At 53.5% G+C, this 22,990-nt stretch overlaps 1 pseudogene; it reads left to right on the top strand.

Annotated features, from left to right (window-relative positions):
- Positions 1-20,335: 20,335 nt before the first annotated feature.
- On the top strand, positions 20,336-21,349 carry LOC141977533 (chemerin-like receptor 1; annotated as a pseudogene).
- The last annotated feature ends 1,641 nt before the right edge of the window (positions 21,350-22,990 follow it).

Here is a 22,990-nt window from a genome sequence, read left to right as displayed (position 1 = left end):
AGGCCCAGTCGTGCCGGAACCCACGTTTCTCCCACAAGCACCGGAGCAGGGCCGACATGAAGTTGGAGCCTTGGTCTGTCAAGACTTCCTTCGGGAACCCCACTTGGCTGAAAATGGTCAGGAGCGCATCTGCCACGGTGTCTGCTTCAATGGAAGCTAAGGGCACTGCCTCGGGGTAGCGGGTGGCAAAATCTACCACCACCAGAATGTATTTCTTCCCCGACTGGGTCATCTTGCTGAGAGGCCCCACGATGTCCATGGCCACCTTCTGGAAAGGCTCCTCTATGATGGGCAAAGGTCTCAAAGCCGCTTTCCCCTTGTCCCGGGCCTTCCCCACCCTCTGACAGGGGTCACAGGATCGGCGATACTGCCGGACCGTGGTAAAGACCCCGGGCCAGTAAAAGTTCTGTAGCAACCTCTGCCGGGTGCGCCGGATTCCCTGGTGCCCTGCGAGGGGGATGTCATGGGCCAGGTACAGTAGCTTGCGGCGATACTTCTGGGGGACCCCCAGCTGCCTCCTGATCCCACAGGACTCTACTTCCCTTGTGGGAGCCCATTCTCGGTACAGGAACCCCTTCTCTCACAGGAACCTCTCCTGGCAGCCTCTCCTCATGGTCCGTCCCACACTGAGATCGGCCAGGTCCCTGAGCTTCCGCAAGGAGGGATCTTTCCTCAACTCGGCCTGGAACTCAGCGGCTGGGGAAGGGATGGGGCCCGGTTCCCCCTCAGTGGCCAGGTCTGAGGCCTCCGCCTCTCTGAGCCGTGCCCCACGGCGCTCCCTCCCCACCAGGGTAGGGTCCTGTGCCTCCGGTGTGGTACCCTCCCCAAGGTCAGGGTGCAGTGCCCCTCGCCAGCTCTGGCTACGGGTTACAACCAGGGCGGTCTGGGGCTTGCTTGGCCAGTCCTCTAGGTCCCCCCCCCATCAAAACTTCAGTGGGCAAATGGTGGTGTACCCCCACATCCCTGGGGCCCTCCTTGGCCCCCCATTTCAGGTGTACCCTTGCCACGGGCACCTTAAATGGGGTCCCGCCCACCCCTGTCAGGGTCAGGTAGGTGTTGGGCACCACCCGATCTGGGGCCACCACCTCGGGCCGGGCCAGCGTCACCTCCGCGCCCGTATCCCAGTATCCACTGACCTTCCTCCCATCCACCTCCAGGGGAACAAGGCACTCTCTCCGGAGGGACAGTCCTTCGCCCACCCTGTAAACCGAGCACCCTGAGTCCAGAGCCTCCAGCCCTCTGGCGGAGCTGGCCTGGGGTACTCTTCCCTCCTGCGCAGGTGGTAAACTGGTAGCCCCCCTTTCCTGGGTCGTCTGCCCCTCGTCCAGCTGAGTCCCTACCCAGTTAACCCTGGGTAGGTTGGGTCTGCTCAGTTGGTCCCTGAGCCCGGGGCACTGCGTCCGTACGTGGCCTCTCTGGCCACAGTGATAACAGCTCAGGTCACGTTGGTCCCCTCGAGCGGGTCGGAGGGGCCCGACGCCAGGCGTTCCCCTTGGGAGGGGGTTCTCCCTATTTCCCCTCTGGGAGGTCTCATGGTGACTCTCTCTCTGCATCGGGGGGGGCCTGTTCTTTTGGGACTCCTCCCGGCTACCCCCTGACCGACTGTTCACAAACTCGTCGGCCAGCTGCCCTGCCTGCTGGGGGTTCTCTAGCTTTTTGTCCACCAACCACAGCCTCAGGTCGGAAGGGCACTGTTCATACAGTTGCTCCAGTACGATTAGGTCAAGCAGGTCCTCTTTAGCTTGGGCCCCAGCTGTCCACTTGCGGGCACATCCCTGCATCCTGTTGACCAGTTGTAGGTAGGTGACCTCAGGGGTTTTACGCTGACTCCGGAACCTTCTCCGGTACATCTCGAGGGGCAGCCCAAACTCACAGAGCAGGGCCTGTTTGAACACTTCATAGTCCCCTGCCTCCGCTCCTGTCATTCGGCTGTACACCTCCACGGCTTTGGGGTCCAGTAAGGGGGTGAGGAACTGGAGCCTGTCGGCAGGGTCAACCTGTGCATCTCGCAGGCATTCTCAAAGGCCGTCAGGAAGCTATCTATGTCCTCCCCCTCCTTCCGCTGGGCCAGGAAGCACTTATCAAAGCTCCTTGCAGTCTTGGGTCCCCCCTCACTCACCGCAGCCGGGGCCCCACTGCTCCTCAGCCTGGCCAGCTCCAGTTCATGCTGTCTTTGTTTCTCCTTCTCCTGACGTTCCCTCTCCTTCTCCTGACGCTCCCTCTCCTTCTCCTCCTGCTCATGTTGACGTTGTTTCTCCTTGTCCTCCTGCTCATGTTGACGTTGTTTCTCCTTCTCCTCCTGCTCATGTTGACGTTGTTTCTCCTCATGTTGCCGTTGTTTTTCATGATCCTCCAGCTCCCTCATTTTCATCTCCCTCTCCCATTCCAGCCGCATCCGCTCCAGGGATGGGGAGCTCCGCCGGGAGGATCCCCTGCTGGCTGCCGGGATCAGGGTGCCCTCGGTATTCACCGGGCTTCCCAAACCCCTCCCCCAGGCATAGGTAAGAAGGGTCTCGGGATGTCCTCGGCAGCAGTCTGACCCCTCCCAGCCCGGTCAGGCCCCAGGGCCCACGCTGCGTCCCCCGGGCGGCTTCCCTCAAGGACAGGGATCGGGTCATCCAAGCGATCCCTCTCCTCCAACTGGGCAATCAGCTGTTCCTTGGTGGACCTCCCGATGCGCAGCCCCCTCTGCCTGCACAGCTCCACCAGGTCGCTCTTAAGGTGTTTAGCGTACATCTCCCTGCTGGCCACTTGCAGGCCGGGCAGCTTTCTACGGTTTCCAGGAAAAGCGCCTAGTGTGCCAGTCCTTCTTGAGGTCACCACCTCTTTGCCAGGGTCGAGCTGCAGACTCCTCCGCCCCTGGCACCGCTCACTGTAATCCCCCAGGGGACCCTGTTACTGCAAAAGTCCTTCTCTCTGGTCACATACTCCCAGGGGTTAACCGCCCCCTGGAACCGTCTCTCTCTGACTCTTCAGCACGCCTGGTCCCCGTCAATCCCCCTTCGTTTTACTGTTCCCTAGTGACTTATTGCAGGAAGCACCGTTAACGGGGTGCAGTACATCCCACCGCTGCCACCAGTTGTCACGGAGTGTGGGGGAGTCCAGGCCCTGCACCCCTCTTCCTGGGATTCACTGAGACTCTCAGCCAGCCAGTAAAACAGAAGGTTTATTGGACAACAGGAACACAGTCCAAAACAGAGCTTGTGGGTACACCCAGGACCCCTCAGTCAAGTCCTTCTGAGGGAGCAGGGAGCTTAGACCCCAGCCCTGGGGTTCCCTGTGTTCCTCCACCCAGCCCCAAACTGAAACTAAACCCACCCAGCAGGCTCTCTCCTGCAGCCTGTCTTCACATTCCTGGGCAGAGGTGTTACCTCCCCCTCCCACTCCTGGCTCAGGTTACAGGCTCTCAGGTCTCCCATCCCCAGGGCACATTCCCAGGTCAACACTCCCCTCTCCCTGCTGCATCCCATCCTCACAGATGTCTCCCAGGGAGTGACTTGTCCAGGGGTTGCTACCCAGCGGGTGCCAAAGGGTTAAACAGCTGGCTGTGGGGCAGAGTAGGAGACTGAGGGGGTTGTGTCACTCTCTCTGGTGGGAGGAGTGGGTTGATAAAGGACTGGCAGAAACCTCAGCCCCCACTCACCCCAATCACCCCTCATTGAGACACGGACCCCCAGCCCCCACTGAGCCCAATCACCCCTCACTGACAGAGATACAGACCCCCGCCCCACTACCCCTACCCCAATCACCCCTTCACTGCAAAACAGATCATCCCATTCACCAACCCCGCCCTAAGGCAGCGAAGGGCAGGGGAGAGGGTCGTTGTCTCGACATCTTCCTAATTGCACCTTCCCCGCTCCTGTCCCCTCTGCTTCCTGCGGGACTCAATAACCTCCCAGGTGCATTGTCTGCAGTTCCCACTTGCTTTCCCTGGGGGGCCGGGTTCTCAGCATGGGGGACCATCAGCCCCTCATCTTGGCCGTCTCTTGCCTCGGGTAGAACCGACCCTCTCCTCCCCCCAATGTCACGGCTCCTCTCCAGCCCTCGGCAGTCTCTGTGGACAATAATCTTGCCCAGGGTCTCTCAGCCCTTTCCTTCCCAGCGTCCCCCTACCATCCAGCTGGGACCTGCAGGCTGGGCAGTGTCACAGAGTCCCTGAGCGATGCTCTGGAACTGCTCCCCATGAAGCCAGTCAGGACTCTGGGGCAGTTGCCTTCCTGTGAGCAGCCTGTCTGCAGGACACACAGCTCACACAACTTCCACCTTCCTGGGTCTGACCTCGGAGCATTCAGCATCCTCTGCCCCTCCATGCGCTTCCCACAGCGAGTCCACTCAGGCGGGGCTCCTGGGGAAGCCAGAGGGTCCTGCCCCCCAACTCCGCAGTCAGACGTGACTCTCAGCCAGCCAGGAAAACGGAGGTTTATTAGATGACAGGAACGTGGTCTAAAACAGAGCTTGTAGGTGCAGAGAACAGGACCCCTCAGCTGGGTCCATTTTGGGGGGCAGTGAGCCAGACAACCCTGTCTGCACTTCACTCCATGTCCCAGCCAGCCCCAAACTGAAACTCCCTCCAGCCCCTCCTCCTCTGGGCTTTGTCCCTTTCCCAGGCCTGGAGGTCACCGGATTCCTTTGTTCTCCAACCCTTTAGCTCTCACCTCGCAGGGGGGAAGGGCCCAGGCCATCAGTGGCCAGGAAACAGGGTGTCAGCCATTCTCTGTGTCCAGACCCCTGCACACACCTGCCCTCTAGGGCTCTGCAATGATCATACACCCTACCCCACCACCTAGATACTTAAGAACTACACAGGGGAAACTGAGGCACCCCCACACTATTCAGAGGAAACATTAAGAACAGTCCCACTTCGTCACATCTCTCCCCCCTTCCAGATCGAACTGAGCAGGGCCGGTGACCTGGGGAAGTTCGAAGCCACCAATGTTCCCATGGATGCCCCAACACCTCTCCCATTCCTTGGTAGGAGTTACACCAGGCCCTTCCAGTTTCACTCCCTCCCTTAGGTCAGGGGTGGTCGATAGCACTCGCAGGCCGCATGTGGGAAGGTTTATCCGGCCCGTGCCCTTTGGCCACCCCAAAACACCAGGGGGTCAAATTGGGATTGGGTCTTCTCCCTAACAAGCTGGCCAAACACAGCCACTTGGTTATCCGGCTGTTTAACTTTCTTAACAGCTTTCACTTTATCTGAGACCTTCTCAAAGCTATCCACACTGAATTTTTCAACAGGAAAGTCAGTGGATCCATTCACAACCGAAAATTTCTGGCTGTTAGGAACTGAAACTTTCTTGATTAAATCACTTTCACACCCTTCAGTTGCAGTAAACTGCTTGCAAAAACTGCTTGAGGATTCCTTTCCCTAGGGCTTTTCTAGGCAACAATTCACCCCTCCCAGAAATTCTGCTCTTACCCTCTTCACCGAGGGCTTGCTCTAGAGGAACACTTTCCTGAGCAACAACAGACTCTTTCTGGGTCTCCCTTACATCCAGAATTACCTCTGGCCCGTCCGGTGGATTCCTACACAATCCCCTTTCACGCAAACTTACAGACTTCCTAGAGAAAAGGTCAGACGCATTCTCCTTCCCTTTGCCACCCACAAGTTCAGGAATCTTTTCCTTCTTGATACAGGTTTCCACACCCACAGTAGGTAACATAATCAAATCACCTTCATGCTCTCTTTGTATCCTGGCTAGGATCTCACCCTGATTAGACAGAGTTGCTCCACCCTTTCCCAACAACACACTAGCAACAGGCAAAATACAAGCACCAGAATTGTCTGCTCTCTGGGATTTTACATAGACACTAACTGGATGCCACCTAGTTACAGGGCCATTCTCCCGAGCAGATACAAACTTAGGACCCTTCCCTTCCTGGGCTTTAGCTGAATCCAGAAGGAACTCTGAGACAACTGCACGACCCTCAACCATCACAGGCTGAAAGGCCCCTTCTGTCTGCTCCACAGACAAAGAAGAGCCGGACACACTTTCTCCTTTCCCTGATACCCAGCTTGGGGTCTCATTCCCCTTGTGCCAGCACACAAGGCTGGTCACAGACAACTGCTTGGAGATCAGGGTAGCTTCCTCATTCGGGAAGTCAACACCCCTGACAGACATGGGCACGTTTTCTTCACTGTCCCAATTCTTCACCCAGCTAACAGGTAAGGTCCTGGGACACTCATCTGCCACTCTCCTCGCCTTCCCACCCTGCTGACTAGACACAGCCATCAGCTCACAAGGCTGCCTAGGCTCATCCAAACTTTCCTTACCAAGCACCTTGCCACTCCCAACAAATACCCTGCCCTGCCTGTGTCTCCCCCCACTCAGCTGGGGTCTCAGCTCCCCTGTGCTCAGCGCTGCCCTTGCTGTCCCAGTGGGGGTAGGCAGCGAGCTCGCTGCTTTCCTCACTGCATCAGAGCCAGCCTGAGCCCCCTCTCCAGTGTACAAGGGGGCAGGGAGCATCTCTCTGTCCCACCCAACCCCAGGGCTCTGGTTACAGGCAGGCAGGTAGCCTGAGCCTAGTCGCTCCTCCCTGCTGCCAGCCAGGTCATCTGCCTTTTCACTGACCATTTCCCTCTCCGCCGATTGGTTCCCTGGATTCAAATTCAAACCCTCGGCCGTTACAGGAGCAGGGTCTGGATCCTGCCCCAAAGAGACACAGTCACCCCACAACAGGGTCTCGCAGCTGGTATCCTGGAGAACCCGAACGACCAGCCAGCCCCACCCCTCCTGGGTCTGCACAGGGATTTGGGCCATAGGCAGGGTGAGGGGCTTCGTCCCTGGGACCCTCACCCAGCTCACACAGCCCCTCAGCATCTGAGGCTGCACCACCCAGGGCCTGACAACAGTTCTCTCTGTCCCAGGATCTCGCCACCCCAGAAATGTCTCCCCATTGACCATCACCTTCCGATCCCACTGGAGGTCTGAGGGGCCTGGCCCCAGGAAACTCCACACAGACAGATAGGTTGGGGTCAGGAGTGGGAGCCTGTCCACCTCCCCACCCATCTGGCTGACGGAGTCTATGGCCTTGGGACCCAGCAAGGGAGCTAGACACCGGGGCTTTTCCGCAGGGTCCCCCTGGTTCAAATCGCCAGCCTGCTCAAAGGCAGTGAGGTGGCATCCACATCCCCCCACCCTCCTTAACCAGGGGCAGCAATTTAGTCTCGAGGTTCCCTGCGGAACTGGCCCCCCAGGGTCTATCCCCACTCACCCCTGGGAGGTCCCCTAGGCCTCTCCGCTCCACCATCGCCAGTTCATGCTGCTGCTGCAGCTCTTTCTCGGCTCTCGCTGTCTCTCACAGTCCTCTTGCTCTCTCGGACTCAGCTCCAATCCCGTCCCTCTCCAATCCCCCGATGGGGAACCGATCGTGAAGACCCTTGTCTGGTCAGGGACAGAAGTCTTGGGGATGCCTGGCTACTACTCCAGCTGCTCCCAGATCCTGCTATAGCCCCATTTGGGGTCAGGAATCTGTTCCTTAGAGCCGTCATCCTCCTCCAGCTGCACGATGAACTGACTCCAGCGAGAAACTGCTGAATTGGAATTCATTTGCAAATTGGATACTATTAATTTAGGCTTAAATAGAGACTGGGAGTGGCTAAGTCATTATGCAAGGTAGCCTATTTCCCCTTGTTTTTTCCTACCCCCCCCCCCCCAGTCGTTCTGGTTAAACTTGGATTTATGCTGGAAATGGCCCACCTTGATTATCATACACATTGTAAGGAGAGTGGTCAGTTTGGATGAGCTATTACCAGCAGGAGAGTGAGATTGTGTGTGTCGGGTGGTGGGCGGGGGGTGAGAAAACCTGGATTTGTGCTGGAAATGGCCCAACTTGATTATCATACACATTGTAAGGAGAGTGATCACTTTACATAAGCTATTACCAGCAGGAGAGTGGGGTGGAAGGAGGTATTGTTTCATGGTCTCTGTGTATATAATGTCTTCTGCAATTTCCACAGTATGCATCTGATGAAGTGAGCTGTAGCTCACGAAAGCTCATGCTCAAATAAATTGGTTAGTCTCTAAGGTGCCACAAGTCCTCCTTTTCTTTTAACAATAGTTCTAACGTTCTCTTGAAAGGAGACACCAGGTCCCAGACACCTCTGCCATCCATACAAACACAGATTTTCCCATGATGGTGCCCTGGTCACTAGCCGGCTACTCTTCTATCTAACGGCCTGACCCACAGTCTGCTAAAGCCAACAGTGGGTCTTTACATTCCCTTCAACAGACAGTAGTTGAGCCCTTACATCTGGAGGGATGTGACTTGTTCTCAGGTGTCCGGTCCCAGGTCCAGCTGGTGGAGTCCGGAGGGGTGTGTGAAAAAGCCCAGAGACTCTCTCCACCTCTCCTGCAAAGCCTCCGGGTTCACCTTCAGCAGCTCCTGGATGGGCTGGGTCCGACCGGCTCCTGGCAAGGGACTAGAATGGGTCGCTCAGATAAACCCCGGTGGGAGTGATAGACGCTACCTTGATTCAGTGAAAGGCCGATTCACCATCTCCAGGGACGATTCCCAGAGTGAGCTGTATCTGTCCAACCGGAAAGCCGAGGACACTGCCCATGATCACTGTGCGATAGTGAAACCCCCTTCTCCTGGCAGCCGCGCGGGGCGGCAGTGACACACACCCTGCTTCGGGCTTAGGCAGGAGACCCAGCAACTGGGTGAATGCAACACAAACCTACCGTTTGTTTAACACTCTTCTCTTACTCACACCTTTTCCTCAACTGTTTGAAATGGGCCATCCTGAGGATCACTACAAAAGTCTTTTTTTCTCCTGCTGATAATAGCCAACCTTCATTGATTTGTCTCCTTAGAGTTGGTATGGCAACCCCCATCTTTTCATGTTCTCTGCATATATATATCTCCCTACTGTATTTTCCACTCCACGCATCCGATGAAGTGAGTTTTAGCCCACGAAAGCTTATGGGGAAACAAATGTGTTAGTCTCTAAGGTGTCACAAGGACTCCTCGTTCTTTCTACCATCAGTGTCTCCCTTTCCTTCCCAGAGCCCCGCTGAGCCTGCGGGGCACAGTTCCCTTGCTTCATCGGCAAACCCTAATCCAGAGTGAGTCTGGTTTTGAGTCACTCTCTCCTTGGAGACCTGGCACATTGGCTCTCCTGGGGCCCGTCTCAGTGTCAGACTCACAGGACAACCTCTGCCAGTGTACAGGAGACAAGCACATTGCGGGACTGATCCAGTGCCTGCCAGAGCCAATGGGATTTATCCCCCTGCCCTCGTTGGGCTTTGCCTCACACCCAAGGGATGGAGCAAATTCCTCATGGGGCCAAATCCTCCGCTAGTGTAAAGTCACTGCAACCGCTTTCGGTATACTCCAGTTACTCCTGATCGACACCAGGGAGGCTCTGACCCTTTCAGCAAACTGGGACGTTTATTGCATTAAGGCAGCAGAAGGTGATTAGTTCATTATAACCGATGTGGGGCCCCTCACCGTGGTGTCTCCGCCCTTCACACGCGGTCATTGCCTTTATCCCCACAACGCCGCTGGGAGGCCGGGGAAAAATCACAGCCCCTGGTTCAAAGAGGGGGGACTGAGGCAGAGAAATGGAGGCTGAGGTATGGAAATGGGGCCACTCAGAATCCGGGTGGGGCTGTGGGGCAGAGATCACCCAGCGCCAGAATAAACCCCACTCCGCTGAGCCTGGGGATGGGGCACCGCCGGGACTTTCCAAAGCGGCTCGTTTGGATTGTTTTCACCCAACTGAGCTGTGGAAATCACAGCCCGGACTCTCCCCGGCGTCAGGGGGTGGGGCTGAGACGTCCCGACCCACACTCAAGTTCCACGATTTCATAGCGTCGCCATGGAGATGAAAGACCCCGCCCCTCAGCCCTAGATGACATCACTGCGCCCGGGGCTGGCACGCAGGGCATTGGGGACAGTCACGTGACGCGCAGGGCTGGATTCGCGTTTGGGGGCCCCTGGAGGCAGTGGAGCATGGTGGGGGACGTCGTCCCCGGAGCAAGGGGCCGGCCAGAGGCCACGGGGCACGGCCTGGCAGGGGCACTATTTACAGACCGGCAGATGCCAGATGCACAGTGGCCCGCCTGGCCCTGTGCTGCCAGCCTGCCCCTTCCCCTTGGGGGGGCCCATGCCGTCGCACTCAGCACCCCCGGCCAACACCAGAACACGCCCCCTCCCCCGATTCACTATGGCCAGAGCCCCCCCGGACTTGCTATGCCCAGCACCTCCCCTCACCACCCCCCACAAATGCACAGCCCCCTGCACAACACCACCCTGGCCCAGCGCCCCCCTGCCCACAGCCCCACCACCAGGGCTGTCCTTAGGATTTATGGGGTCCTATGCAGCATTATTAAACTGGTGCCCCCATGCCCGAATTGGGGCACAGCCACCACCCCCGCCCATGGACCCCCCAGAAGAACCCCCCACCCATTGCTGACACACACTGAGCTTCATATGCAGCCCGGGCTCACAGCCTGGGCGGGAGGGACGAGGCACCAAAGGATACCAAGCCGCCTGCCCCGCCTCACGGTGGTAGAGAGTCACAGTTCCCCACAGAGACCCGCGTACCCCCCCGGTGCATTCGGATCTGTGAATACGGCCCCTGCCTAAGGAGACTGCAGCGTGTGCTGGGTATGCGGGAGCCGACCCGCTCTTACCGGCTGTCCCGGTGGTCGCCCAAATTTCCGGGTGCCCTACGCAGCTGCGTATGCCTAAGGACAGCCCTGCCCACCGCAGCTGTCCAGCACCCCCCACGGTACCTCCATTCCCCAGTGCCCCAACACACACAGATCTTCCCCGTCCCCTCACAGCCCAGCACCCCCCAGAGACACACTCCCCACCCCTGCCTCCCGGCCGCACTCACCGGCCCTGCTGGGAGGCGACTGTGTCTGCCGGGGTGAGCCGGCAGCGCAGCCAGGGCTGGTCACGGGACGGGGAATTGCTCCAGCCCCTCGGGAGTGCCGCGATCAGCCAGGCCAGGGCCTGCTCCGCCTGGGCTCCCTCCGGACCCACGTGCCTGCAGGGGCCCAGGCAAGCCCCCCACACTGTCACTCCCCCCACACACACCTAGCTGAGACTGGCCAGGCTTCTGCACCAGTCCCAGGCAGCTCATCTCTGGGGAGACAGGCCATACCCGGAGCCGGAGGTGCACAGGGGTCCAGCCAGCAGCAGAGAGGAGCAGGAGGGTGGGGCCAGGGGGTGGAGAGGAGCCCTTGGCTGGGCAGGGGGGAGCCAGCGGGCTGGCAGGGTCTTGGGGCACAGTGCAAGCAGAGCAGGCCGGGGCCCCTTCTGAGCATGGGCCTGGCTCCATGGAGCCACTGGCGCCATTGTAATCCCGACCCTGGTGACGAAGGGTTGTAGAAAAGAACGGGAAGAGATTCATTGGGATAGCTCAGGGAGAGGCGGCTGCTGAGGGAGAAGCAGAGGCATGTTGGTGGGGGGTCACGGGGGCACTAGGGTCACAGAACGCAGGTCCCACTGAATGAGATTTGGCCCAGGACTTCGCAAAGTCTTGTGTGACATGTGACACAGAAACCTCCTTGTGCCAACTGGCAGAAGGCACAGGGGTGATGGGGGAGAGTTTCACACGAATCCCCTGGGTCAAGTATATGCAGAAGAATTCACCGAAGGATGTCATAAGGTGTCTGCTGAGAGCCAGCAGTGATCATCATCTTTGTGAAATGTATGTAGGATCATATTTAAGGAGTGATGTATTTATACGGGAAATTATGTCTACAAGCTTTTAAAGTCAAAGGCAGGTCACCAGGTGGTGACATGCCTCAGACAGGCTTTGTTCAGGCACCCTGGTGGCATTTGAGAATGGAAATATTTCAGTTTTGGGACATAGCGTTTTTGATGGCAAGTTTTTGACCAGCCTTCACCTGGATGCTGCAGCTTCAGTGTCCTGGGCCTATTTTCATCCCTGACCATGGTGCTGAAGGTGATAGTGAACAGGACAGCTGAGTTGTGTTGACACTTGTCCTGCTGGTAACGGGATTGAGCCTCCCACAACTCGTCTCTTACTTCCCAGGGCGAGAGACCTGGCTGTGGTGTGGAAGAGGATCTATGTTTCTGTCCGCTGAGCCCATTCTAAGATCAAAGATGAGTCCAAGTTGATTCGATTTTACTAATCTTCGCCCCGGGATGCTCTCTCCATAGACAGGGTAGGCTGGTAGGGTCCCTCTTCAGCAGATAGGCCGATTTTTATTAAACTTTCAACCCAGGCTGTAACATACACATCCTAGCTAGACAACAAACATCCGGATCATCACTGAGGATATGTCTACGTTGGAGCAGCGACTCTCGGAGCTTGTGTCAACTGACTCGGGCTTGCGGAGCTCACACTACAAGGCTAAAAATAGCAGTGTAGACGTTCCATGCCAGGCTGGAAACCCAGCAAGGGGAGAGGGTCTCAGAGCCTGGGCTCCATCCTGGGTGCGAACGTCTACACTGCTATTTTTAGCCCAGCAGCATGAGCCCCATGAGCCCAAACCAGTTGACCTTGGCTCTGTGATTCGCTGCCATGGGGTTGTTTTTTTTGCAATGTAGATTTACCTGAGTGGTCAGGTGAGCAGCACTGGGCTTCAAAAACATCTGGAACATCAGTGTGTGTTATGGTCAGCGCTGGAGTTCATAAACATCTGGAGCATTGTTGAGTGTTCACATGGGGTGTGTCGAGGTTTCATAAACATCTGGAGTATTCAGATGGGCCGCGTTTGGGTTCATACACATCTGGAGCATTACTGAAGGTTTAAATGGGAAATGGTTGGGGTAAGGAACCCAGGATTTCCTAGCTGTGGTGGGGCAGGATTGGAGACTGCCACAGGGGCAGGCTGGATGTTCCTCAGGCCTTTGACATCCTTTAGGAGGAAGGTGGGTTCTCCAGGAATGGTGGAGGTGCTCACATGCGGCAGGCTGGTGATCATCACAACGTCTGTCCGCATCGGGGGAGTGGCTCCTTGTGCCGGTGGCCCCTGGGAAGCCTGGCTGGCATAGCTGAGGGCCAGCTGCTCCAGGCGTCTCTTCTTGAAGAAGGCCTGGGTGGTGGCATGCAGCGGCTGCAGGATCCGAGGCACGGGTTTGCCTGGGTGCAGGAAGAAGTCGGAGCTGGAGCAGTCGGTGGGGTCATAGGATGGCTGCAGGGATGCCTCACCTTCAGCCGGCCAGGTAAATGGGAATGGCAGGGTGAAGTCCTCGGTCAGCACCCGGATGGCCAAGTCATCATCCTTGCCAAATTCCTTGTAGGCCCTCTGGATGCTGTGGAAATGCTCCTCCCACTTCTTGGTGTCTCCATCATAGATGTCTGGGAAGGACCCCGGCAGGGTCTGGACCAGCACTGAGGGCGATGACACAGTGGCATCCATCAGGCTGTAGATGAGCCCTGGGTTGCTGCTTGGCAGAGCTGTCTGGTTGAAGTTGGGTGGTGGGGGGAGCAGGAATTCTTGCTGGCCGCTCCCTACTCTTCCTCCTTTGGGCTTGGAGGTGATGGCTGAGGCCAGAGCAGCTGGGTTCCCTCCATTGCCTGCCCAAAACAACAAGGTGAGAGTCCCAGGGAGGGGAACGGGGAACAGGCAGTGTTGTGTGGAGGGGAGACCAACATGGGAACAGCAAAGGGAGTGGAGGGGCAGTGATGGGGGTGAGAGGTAGAGAGACAGCAGAAGGAATGTAGGATGGAGTGGTGAGTTGGGAGGCAGAGAAGGTCTTGGCTGACTTGAACATGGGCATGATCCACCTCCATTGAGAGTGGGAGAGTCCTCTGGCCTGCATGTTATTCTACCATGCCCTCTGCTTAGTCAGCTCCAGAAACAAATGGGTCCCTCCCACCATCCCCTGTATTTTCCATTCAGTACCTTGGCTCTGAGGTGAGTAACTGAATTGGCCTGGGGCCGAGGAAGCCATTACTCACATGGCATAGCAGAACCTCCAGGGACTTGTTTACTACAATCGCCTGGGAAACAACAGGGGCTCTGGGGTGACATCACACAGGAGGAAGGAGAGGGGAGGTGGTATCTGAAGACAACACATAACAGGATAAGGGTTGCTGCGCCACTAGGATGTGTAACTTGGTTACACACCCCTCTTTCTTGCACTTCCTCAGCTGAGCCCTTTGTTGAAGCACAAGCTTCTGCACAGAGTTAAACCTCAGGGCTGTTGTATGTAAAACCTTGAACACAGGTGTTCACAGTTCCCAGGCAGCTAGAGAGAGAGAGAGAGAGAGAGAGTGAGTCCAGTGCAATGTCTTATAAACTAACACTGAACACATGCAAACACCCTGCAAATAGTATCTGGAATTCTTCTGAATAATTTTTAAACACAAGCTATTTGGTATTAAATCTAGCCCTTATACAGCCTTCCCACTTTGGTGCTGTTGCATATATTTAAATACAAGCTTTCAACATAGCCTTTACACGTTAGCACACACATAGCAAACATAGTGCTCTCTGATCTTCTTTCTGAGATGAGGTCTCAGTCTTCATAACACGTAGCATGTGTCACCTTCACCCTTGAAAAGAACAGCAGCAACTTGATTCTTTCCCAAACACTTGCCTTGTCAGCAAACCAAAGTCTAGGGCTCCTTATATTCCAGCCCTTGGATTAATAACAGAGTGCGGGAGATCGTCCCCAAATTGGACTAATTGGCTTCTAGCTTGCCATGTTCTGTGAGATCCAATAGATACCTCTGCAGTACTCTCTACAGATGTTGTGGTGGGAAATTTCCCTGGTTTGTGTCCCTTCCAGTTGATCTTCATGAAGTTGACTCTTCTTGTTTGGGTCAAATTCCGCTGACTGAGGATTGAGTTCTGATTGCAGACATTTCCTTTCTACGGCTCAGGTCATTTAAGGCAAATAAAACCGACCTCTAGCAACTCTAGTGTTCTTTCTATTCCCATGTGGTGCATATCTTCCCAGGGATTCTTTCTAATGCTGTCTCAATGAGCGTAGGGAATCACTAGCTATCCCAAATCTACTCTTTTCTGAATCTTTCTGTACAAAACCCCATTGGACACAAAAAGCTTTGGCCAGTCTCGTAAGTATAGACAGGTCTTATATTTCTCCTTCTCCTCCTCACCCTGACTGAGCCTAGGGCCAGACTCCAGAAAGCGAATCAAGTGTCCTATATGCCTATCTTGTCACTGCAAAACTTTCCAATCAACAGGAACAGAGTCTTGCACATTTGTCCTTCCAGGCTATGGTCTTGCTGTCTGAAACTCTTTTAGTATGTTGAGTCTTCTCCAGGATTGTCCTCATGAGATCCAGATTGTACTCTGTGCATCTACATGACTGCTTTGCTGGCTGTCCCCGTCACGCAAATCCTCCAGCAGGCAGCTTTGCCGTTGTTGCGCTAAATTGGGGTGAGGTGAGTTCTCACAGTCTTGTACTAAATGGTCTTGCTGTCCACAGTTGACACACATCCATCCTTTTGTCTATCTTCATACTACTGGCTTACCAGTTCCCTTAGGCTTCTCAGGGGTTAAAATGTCCTGAATTGGGTGGAACAGGCCTTGGCCTATATATCTGCTACTGAGCCAGCTGCTGCTGCAGAGGTTTCCCTTTCCAGTCTATCTCAGAATTCCTCTCACCGGTACAGGATGTTCTTTCCCGTTCCTTCATCCACTGAAGGCCAGCTTTACCCAGGAGTGGCCCCTTTTCATCACAGCACTCTTTCTCAATAGATCTCCCTTTAAGCAAGAGATCTTCATAGGGAATGTTTCTCTGCTGACCTATGGATCCTGCGTATGATTTGTAATGATTTGTGCAACAGTCTAATTAGAGTTCAAATCAGCGGCACTGCTATGGGTACCCGCATGGCCCCACAGGATGCCAACATTTTTATGGCTGACTTAGAACAACCCTGCCTCAGCTCTCGTCCCCTAATGCTCCTACTCTACTTGTGCTACATTGATGACATCTTCATCATCTGGACCCATGGAAAAGAAGCCCTTGAGGAATTCCACCATGATTTCAACAATTTCCATCTCACCATCAACCTCAGCCTGGACCAGTCCACACAAGAGATCCACTTCCTGGACACTATGGTGCTAATAATTGATGGTCACATAAACACCACCCTATACCGGAAACCTACTGACCGCTATACTTACCTACATGCCTCCAACTTTCATCCAGACCACACCACACGATCCATTGACTACAGCCAAGCTCTATGATACAACCGCATTTGTTCCAACCCCTCAGACAGAGACAAACACCTACAAGATCTCTATCAAGCGTTCTTACAACTACAATACCCACCTGCTGAAGTGAAGAAACAGATTGACAGAGCCAGAAGAGTACCCAGAAGTCACCTACTACAGGACAGGCCCAACAAAGAAAATAACAGAACACCACTAGCCATCACCTTCAGCCCCCAACTAAAACCTCTCCAACGCATCATCAAGGATCTACAACCTATCCTGAAGGACAACCCATCACTCTCACAGATCTTGGGAGACAGGCCAGTCCTCGCTTACAGACAGCCCCCCAACCTGAAGCACATACTCACCAGCAACCGCACACCACACAACAGAACCACTAACCCAGGAACCTACCCTTGCAACAAAGCCCGTTGCCAACTGTGTCCACATATCTATTCAGGGGACACCATCATTGGGCCTAATCACATCAGCCACACTATCAGAGGCTCGTTCACCTGCGTGTCTACCAATGTGATCTATGCCATCATGTGCCAGCAATGCCCCTCTGCCTTGTACATTGGCCAAACTGGACAGTCTCTATGTAAAAGTAGCTCATAATAGCTCAGCTTACCTGATCACTCTCGTTACAGTGTGTATGGTAACACCCATTGTTTCATGTTCTCTGTGTATATAAATCTCCCCACTGTATTTTCCACTGAATGCATCCGATGAAAGGAGCTATAGCTCATGAAAGCTTATGCTCAAATAAATTTGTTAGACCTGTTGGGGACACTGGGCATGGCCACTAGGTAACTCGAGGGGATGGAAGACCACGAGTGTCGATGAAGCCCCCTCGCACTAGGCCCTAGTGTCCTTGCCCCCACCAGCCCCCGGCCTGGAGGCACTCGCAGCAGCTCTGCGTACTAGGCCCAAGTGTCCTTGCCCCCCCGCCTGGAGGCACTCACAGAAGTTATGCTGAGGATCTGCAACAATATGTTGCAGAGTCAGACTGCCTGAAACTAAACAAGGCCAAACAGGGCAGATATGGAAGAACAATGGTGAAGAAAGCAGCTTTATGTATGGTTTAACAGATGGTACAGAGAACAAGGGAACTAGCTGGTAACTGGATTGGCTGGCTATATGGATACTTAGGGCAGCTTGCTATTGGATAAGTATGCTGAAGAAAGGATGTATAAAAGCCTGTGTAACTTCCTGCTCTGTGTGCAGGATTTGAGCTTCTATTCTCCCTGTACCTTCTTTGCAGCTGCAAATAAACTTTTCTGTTTCTCCACCCCGTTGAGATTCTTGGGTGATGCACACCGGGCAACGAACCCCTGCTGTTGCTCGCCTCTGGCCCTGGGTGCCGGCAACAGCTTCTAAGGTGCCACAAGTACTCCTTTTCTTTTGGCGGATACAGACTAACACGGCTGCTACTCTCAAACCAGTCTAATTAGAACTAGTCTTGCCTATCCAAATCCAGTTCTGTATCTTCTGTATCAAGCCGCAAGAGTTTCTTGGACTAATGAATGTAATCTAGTGACTTACAGCAGTGAGACTGTAAAGCAAGACACCTGCGTTCTATTCCCAGTGGTGGTGGGAAGGTGGGGCCTAGTGGTTAATAGATTCATAGCTTTGAAGGACAGAAAGGACCATTAGGATCATCTAGTCTGGCCTCGGGCAGAACAGGCCAGTCTCACCCATCATTTCTGCATCAAGCCCATAAGTTATAGACCAATCAGAAATTATCTTTTAAAAAGATATACAGTCTTCAGTCTGGTGAGAAATGCAGGGCTGGGAGTCAGGACGCCTGGGTCCTATTCTCAGGGCTGCGCAGGGTGTAGAATCTAGTAGGTTAAAGCAGTAGCTCCTGGGTTCTACTTCCAACTGTGGGAGGTAGGAGGCGCACACGGAGGGGCAAGCAGGGGCACTCCCCCTCCCCAATAATCGTCAGGGGCACAGAACTTGTCCAGCCCTGGGGCTGCAGTGGGGGAGGGAAGAGTGAGCTATTCCCGGGGCCTGGGCAGCTGTGTAGGGGGGGTCACAGAACGTGCCCCCCTCAAAAAAGCGATCAAAGTGAAATTTCTGCGCATTCCCCTGCTGGGAGGGAAGTGAGGTCTAGTGGGTTAGAGCAGGGGGGCCTGGGAGACAGGACTCCTGGGTTCCCTCCCTGACCCTGGGAGGGATACGGTGTTTAGTGGTTAGAGCAGGGCACTAGGGCTCAACATTCCACACAACAGAGGAAATGTGAGTTTTAAGGAATCTTTAGAAGTCCACAATCGCAGGACATCTGCCTGTCTGTAACACTCAGTAGAGACCATCAAAACCAAACCCTTCTGCACCTTTCAGTCGCGAACGCCCCTTCCTTCCCTTTAAGAAACCCACAAAAGAAGAGCTTCCTGCCCCGTGCAGAGTCAGTCTGTGTAGACTTCAGGGACTGTGTCAGGGACCTGACCCTGGACAGAGATTAACTCTTAGAAGCCACATCTCACCAACACGCAGGTAAGAAAGTACCATACCCCTCAACCCTGCCTCAGTACATCAGAGGCTGGATCAGTACTGGGAATAGGTCCCGTTCACTGGGGCTCTATGGAATCCTTGTGGGTGGTCTATAAGGAGCTGGCTGGTTACATGTTGCTGACCCGTCCTATTTCTAGCAGCTAAATCATGGTAATAGGAGCCAGAAACACATGGAATGTTTTCTGAAAAGTATTTTTTCAGGAAGCCGTTTCTGTAGTTGCCACAGTGACATTATGAAGCCATGAATGGGAGAGTGGGGAGGGCAAGGCACTGGGGAACAGGAGGGCAGACGGGGATGGGAAGGGAGACAGGGTTGGGTATTAGAGACCAGATGGGGAGATGGGAGGCAGTCAAGTGGCAACCAGAGGGCCGGTGGGGTCAGGCAAGAGGGAACGGGAGGGGAGACATGGTCCGGTGAGGGGGAATGTGAAGGGAGGTGGGAGCTGGTGGGGCCGGGCAAGGAGAAACGGGAAGGTAGACGGAGGCTTGGAGGGTGGGGACGGTGGTGGCTGGGTGATGGGGAATGAGAAGTCAGGAGTCAAATGAATAGGAATGAAAGTGGAGACGGGAGGGGAGGAGTTTTCACCTGGAAATGGCCGATGGTCAGAGAGGTGTCTATGAGACAGTCTCTCTTAAACCATGGCCCATTCCATGAAAAAGATTGAGAAGCCCTGATCAAATCCACAGAATTGGGTTTATTTTAGCAAACGTGGGTTTAAAATGTTAGCGCCAATTGCTATGAAAATTTGAATCTCTCGGAGCTCTGCCTTGGTCCTGGGATGCAGAGGGGACTTTATATATTTCCTCAGTAGCTTGTGAGACATTTAGAAATCCTGTAGACACTCACTTGCCTTCATTAGGACGGTATGGATTAAGATATATTGTGGAATTATTTTAGAACACATTAGCTAGTTGAGCTGGGCAGGAACCAAATATTTCATTTCTCAGGAAATACTGTGATTATGAAAAAGAATTCTAGTCTGAACCGAAACACAAATAAAAACATTCAATATTTCCCATGAAAGAAAATTCTGAATTTTTTTTTGTGTGCTTTAGGTCATTTGAAATGTTTTGTTTCAACTTTGACCTTTTAAAACATTAACATTTTTATATGAAAAATAATTAATTTCATTTTTAAATAAAAAATCAAAATATTCCGTTCTGAACATTTTGAAATGGTTCGCTTTCTTTTGTTTTCCAAAAAGGAAATTTTATCAAAATGAGGATGTTTTTCTAGATATTTTGATTTCAACTGAAACACCATTTGTCACTGAAAAATCATTTTGACGAAAAATTTCCAAGAAGTCCGATTAGCTAGCGCATTCTAACAAATGTGTTCACAAGCTCCAGAGTAGACCGGCAATTTGCACTTTATTTGGCCACCTTAGCACTTTCTAGAGTTAGTAACAGTGGTAAGCTAGAGTTTGTGTGTGTTATTTACAACTTGCTATCTAAAACCCCAACCTTTTACACAGGTGCTGGAACTAGGAGTGCTGGGGGGGCTGCTGCACCCTCTGGCTTGAACTGGTTTCCATCATACACAGGGTTACAGTTTGGTTCAATGGCTGTCAGCACCCGCACTGTACAAATTGTTCCAGCACGCCTGATCTTTTATCCTCATCAAGATAAGCTTTCAGAGACATGATATTTGTTCTTTGTTTGGTCAGTAGAAGATCTGCACTGCCTGAACCTACACTTGGATGGCAACCTATGAAGCAGCACTTCTTCATAATCCAGTTCTCATGGACATGACTAACATAATCTTCATGGTGGCCTATAGCCTGGCCTTCCTCTTGGGCATGGTGGGAAATGGCTGGATCATCGTCATCACTGGCTTCCAGGTGAAGAAGACAGTCACTCCAATGTAGTTCCTTAACATGGCCATTGCTGACTTCATCTTCACCTGCTTCCTACCCTTCAGAGTTATCTGCATAGCCTTGGGCTTTCGTTGGCCCTTGGGCAGCATGATGTATAAATTGACCATTACTGTCACCTCACTCAACATGTTCACTAGGGTTTTCCTCTTCACTGTCATCAATGCCAAGCACTGTATCTCCATGGCCTGCCCTGTGTGGTCCCAGAACCACAGTTCACCCCGTCTGGCTTCTTTGGTTATTCTGGTCATCTGGATCCTATCCCTTGCATTGAGCTTGCAGTACCCTGATCTCTGGGATTTCATGAGCTCATCTTCAGAGTGGAACGTCACCTCTGGCAATCTGAACAGTGTCCAAGAGAACCTCTGTCTGAGAAAAAGGATGATGGCCAGTGTTGCTATCCACTTCCTGGTTGGGTTCCTGGTCCCATTAGCCTTGATCATGACCTGCTACATTCTTCTAGCTGCCAAGCTGAGGAGAAGCCATCTCACTCAGTCCAGGAAGCCCCTCAACATCCACCTTGTCTTAATCCTGATCTTTTACCTCTGCTGGCTGCCATATCACGTCTTCTACTTCCTGCAGGTCTCAGGTGATGCACTACATTCAGTGATGAAAAAATCCCTGGACATGGGCATCCTCTTTGCTGATGGCCTGCTCCATTTTAACAGCTGCCTCACTCCCATCGTCTTCCTTTCCATGGGCCAGGAGTTCATGGGTTGCAGGGAAAATGCATGTAACTACCAGAATGCTGTTCACTTGGAAGGAGAGCCAGCTGAAGAGGGGAGAAATGTTCAAGGGGAGATGGGATCCATTCACAAACTATATGCTAGCTCAAGATAACAAGCTTCCGAAGTGTGTTGTGTCCCCCTATAGTAACTGAACTGTACAAGAAGATGACAGCCTACTACTGCGAATTAACATAGGGTGCCTTTAGCATCTGTGCTTAAAGTGTGGTGCTGAAGGTTCTAAGTTCAATCCCTGCTGATGGCACATACTGGGGGAGGGGGATCACGACACAGAAAGGGATCTAAATTCATAAGGAATGGCTGGGCCTGCAGCGCTTGGGGCACTTGAGCACGGGCCTGAGCTGATGGGAGTCTTCCCCCCGATATCAGTGGGCACTGGATCAGACCATTGGGAGCAAAGCTTGCTTAAATGCTTTGCTATTGTGCCACTTAAATGCTGGTCTGTAGCATTCTCTGGTGTTTGCTTCCCTGCAGATTTTCTAGGCTCAGTGTCAACATCAAATTGCTCAACAGAACAGATGTGGTGGTTTTCTTTTGCCAAGAAAGAAACTTTCTTCAAGTGATGCTCTCATTTGAAATAATTTACAGTGGCTCTGTGTTGGGGATGTTCTCTCTTAGCAGCATCCCTGGTGGTTCAGAGGGCTGAAGGGAGCAAATTCAAGCGTAACAGAGTCTAATCCTGCAGCTTCCCTCACCGATGTTAGTGTGAGTGAGGCTCAAAGCCCAGACCACAGTGGAGTTCAAAGACAATAGCTGTACCAGATGAGCCAGGAGAAAGGTCAATATGCAAGAGGGGTGCTGTGGACATACACAATCTATTCCCCACACAAACCTACAGTACATACAGGAGGGCTTTCTCGAAGATGGAGCTGCAGGTATATGCACAATATGCTGCAAAGCAGATCTCGTGGCTCTTGGAGGGCAGTAGGGTCTCAGGATTAGAGCATAGGGCCTGGGAATCTGGACTCCTGGGTTCTATCCACCTCCGGAATGGGAATGGGATCTAGTGGGTGACAGCAGGGGGTATGGGAGTCAGGACTCCTCGGTTCTACCCCGCAACTCTGAGGAATGGGGTCTAGTGGTTGTGGGGGGCTGGTGGGAGTCAGGGGCACCCGATGAGACGACTGAGCAGCAGCCACAAGGACCATGGGAGTCCAGACTGTCTGTGCTCTTTATTCCCTCCAGCAGGCAGCTGCAATGACACTGGGTCCGTGGTCCCCTGTGCCCGCGCTCAGAGCAAGGCTGCTTTATCCTGCACTGGTTTGTAGGGCTAGTGGTTTCGCTTTCTTATACAGTGGGCCATAAATAATGCAGTTTAATTATGAGGATACTTTGCTCTTCTGTTCCCCTTTCTTTGGTGGAACTTGGAGCACGTTATAGGCAGCAATTAGCTAAATCTTCCTGCCTGTGTGCGGTGGGAAGTTGACTTGTAAGGCAATGGCAGCGATGGGAACCAAATCCTTTCTATCCACTTCCTCTGCTCTAACCCTGCAGACCTAAATCCCCTCCCAGAGCTGCGGATAGGACCCAGGAGTCCTGACTCTCAGACCCCCGCCTCCCTGACTCTAATGAGGAGACACAACTTCCCTCCCAGAACTGGAAATACAACTTTTGTGTGACTTGTTTATTTATCTGTAAACTCTTTGTGACTCTCTGTTCATTTATGTTTGTGCAATGCCCGGCACAACAAGGCCCAAATCTCAGTAAGGGCAGGGACTGTCTCTCACTGTGTGTC

The sequence above is a fragment of the Natator depressus genome, chromosome 24, assembly GCF_965152275.1.
Source record: "Natator depressus isolate rNatDep1 chromosome 24, rNatDep2.hap1, whole genome shotgun sequence".
Classification (NCBI taxonomy): Eukaryota; Metazoa; Chordata; order Testudines; family Cheloniidae; genus Natator; species Natator depressus.
Note: the sequence above shows the minus strand (reverse complement) of the source record. Positions and strands in the feature narration are given on the sequence as shown.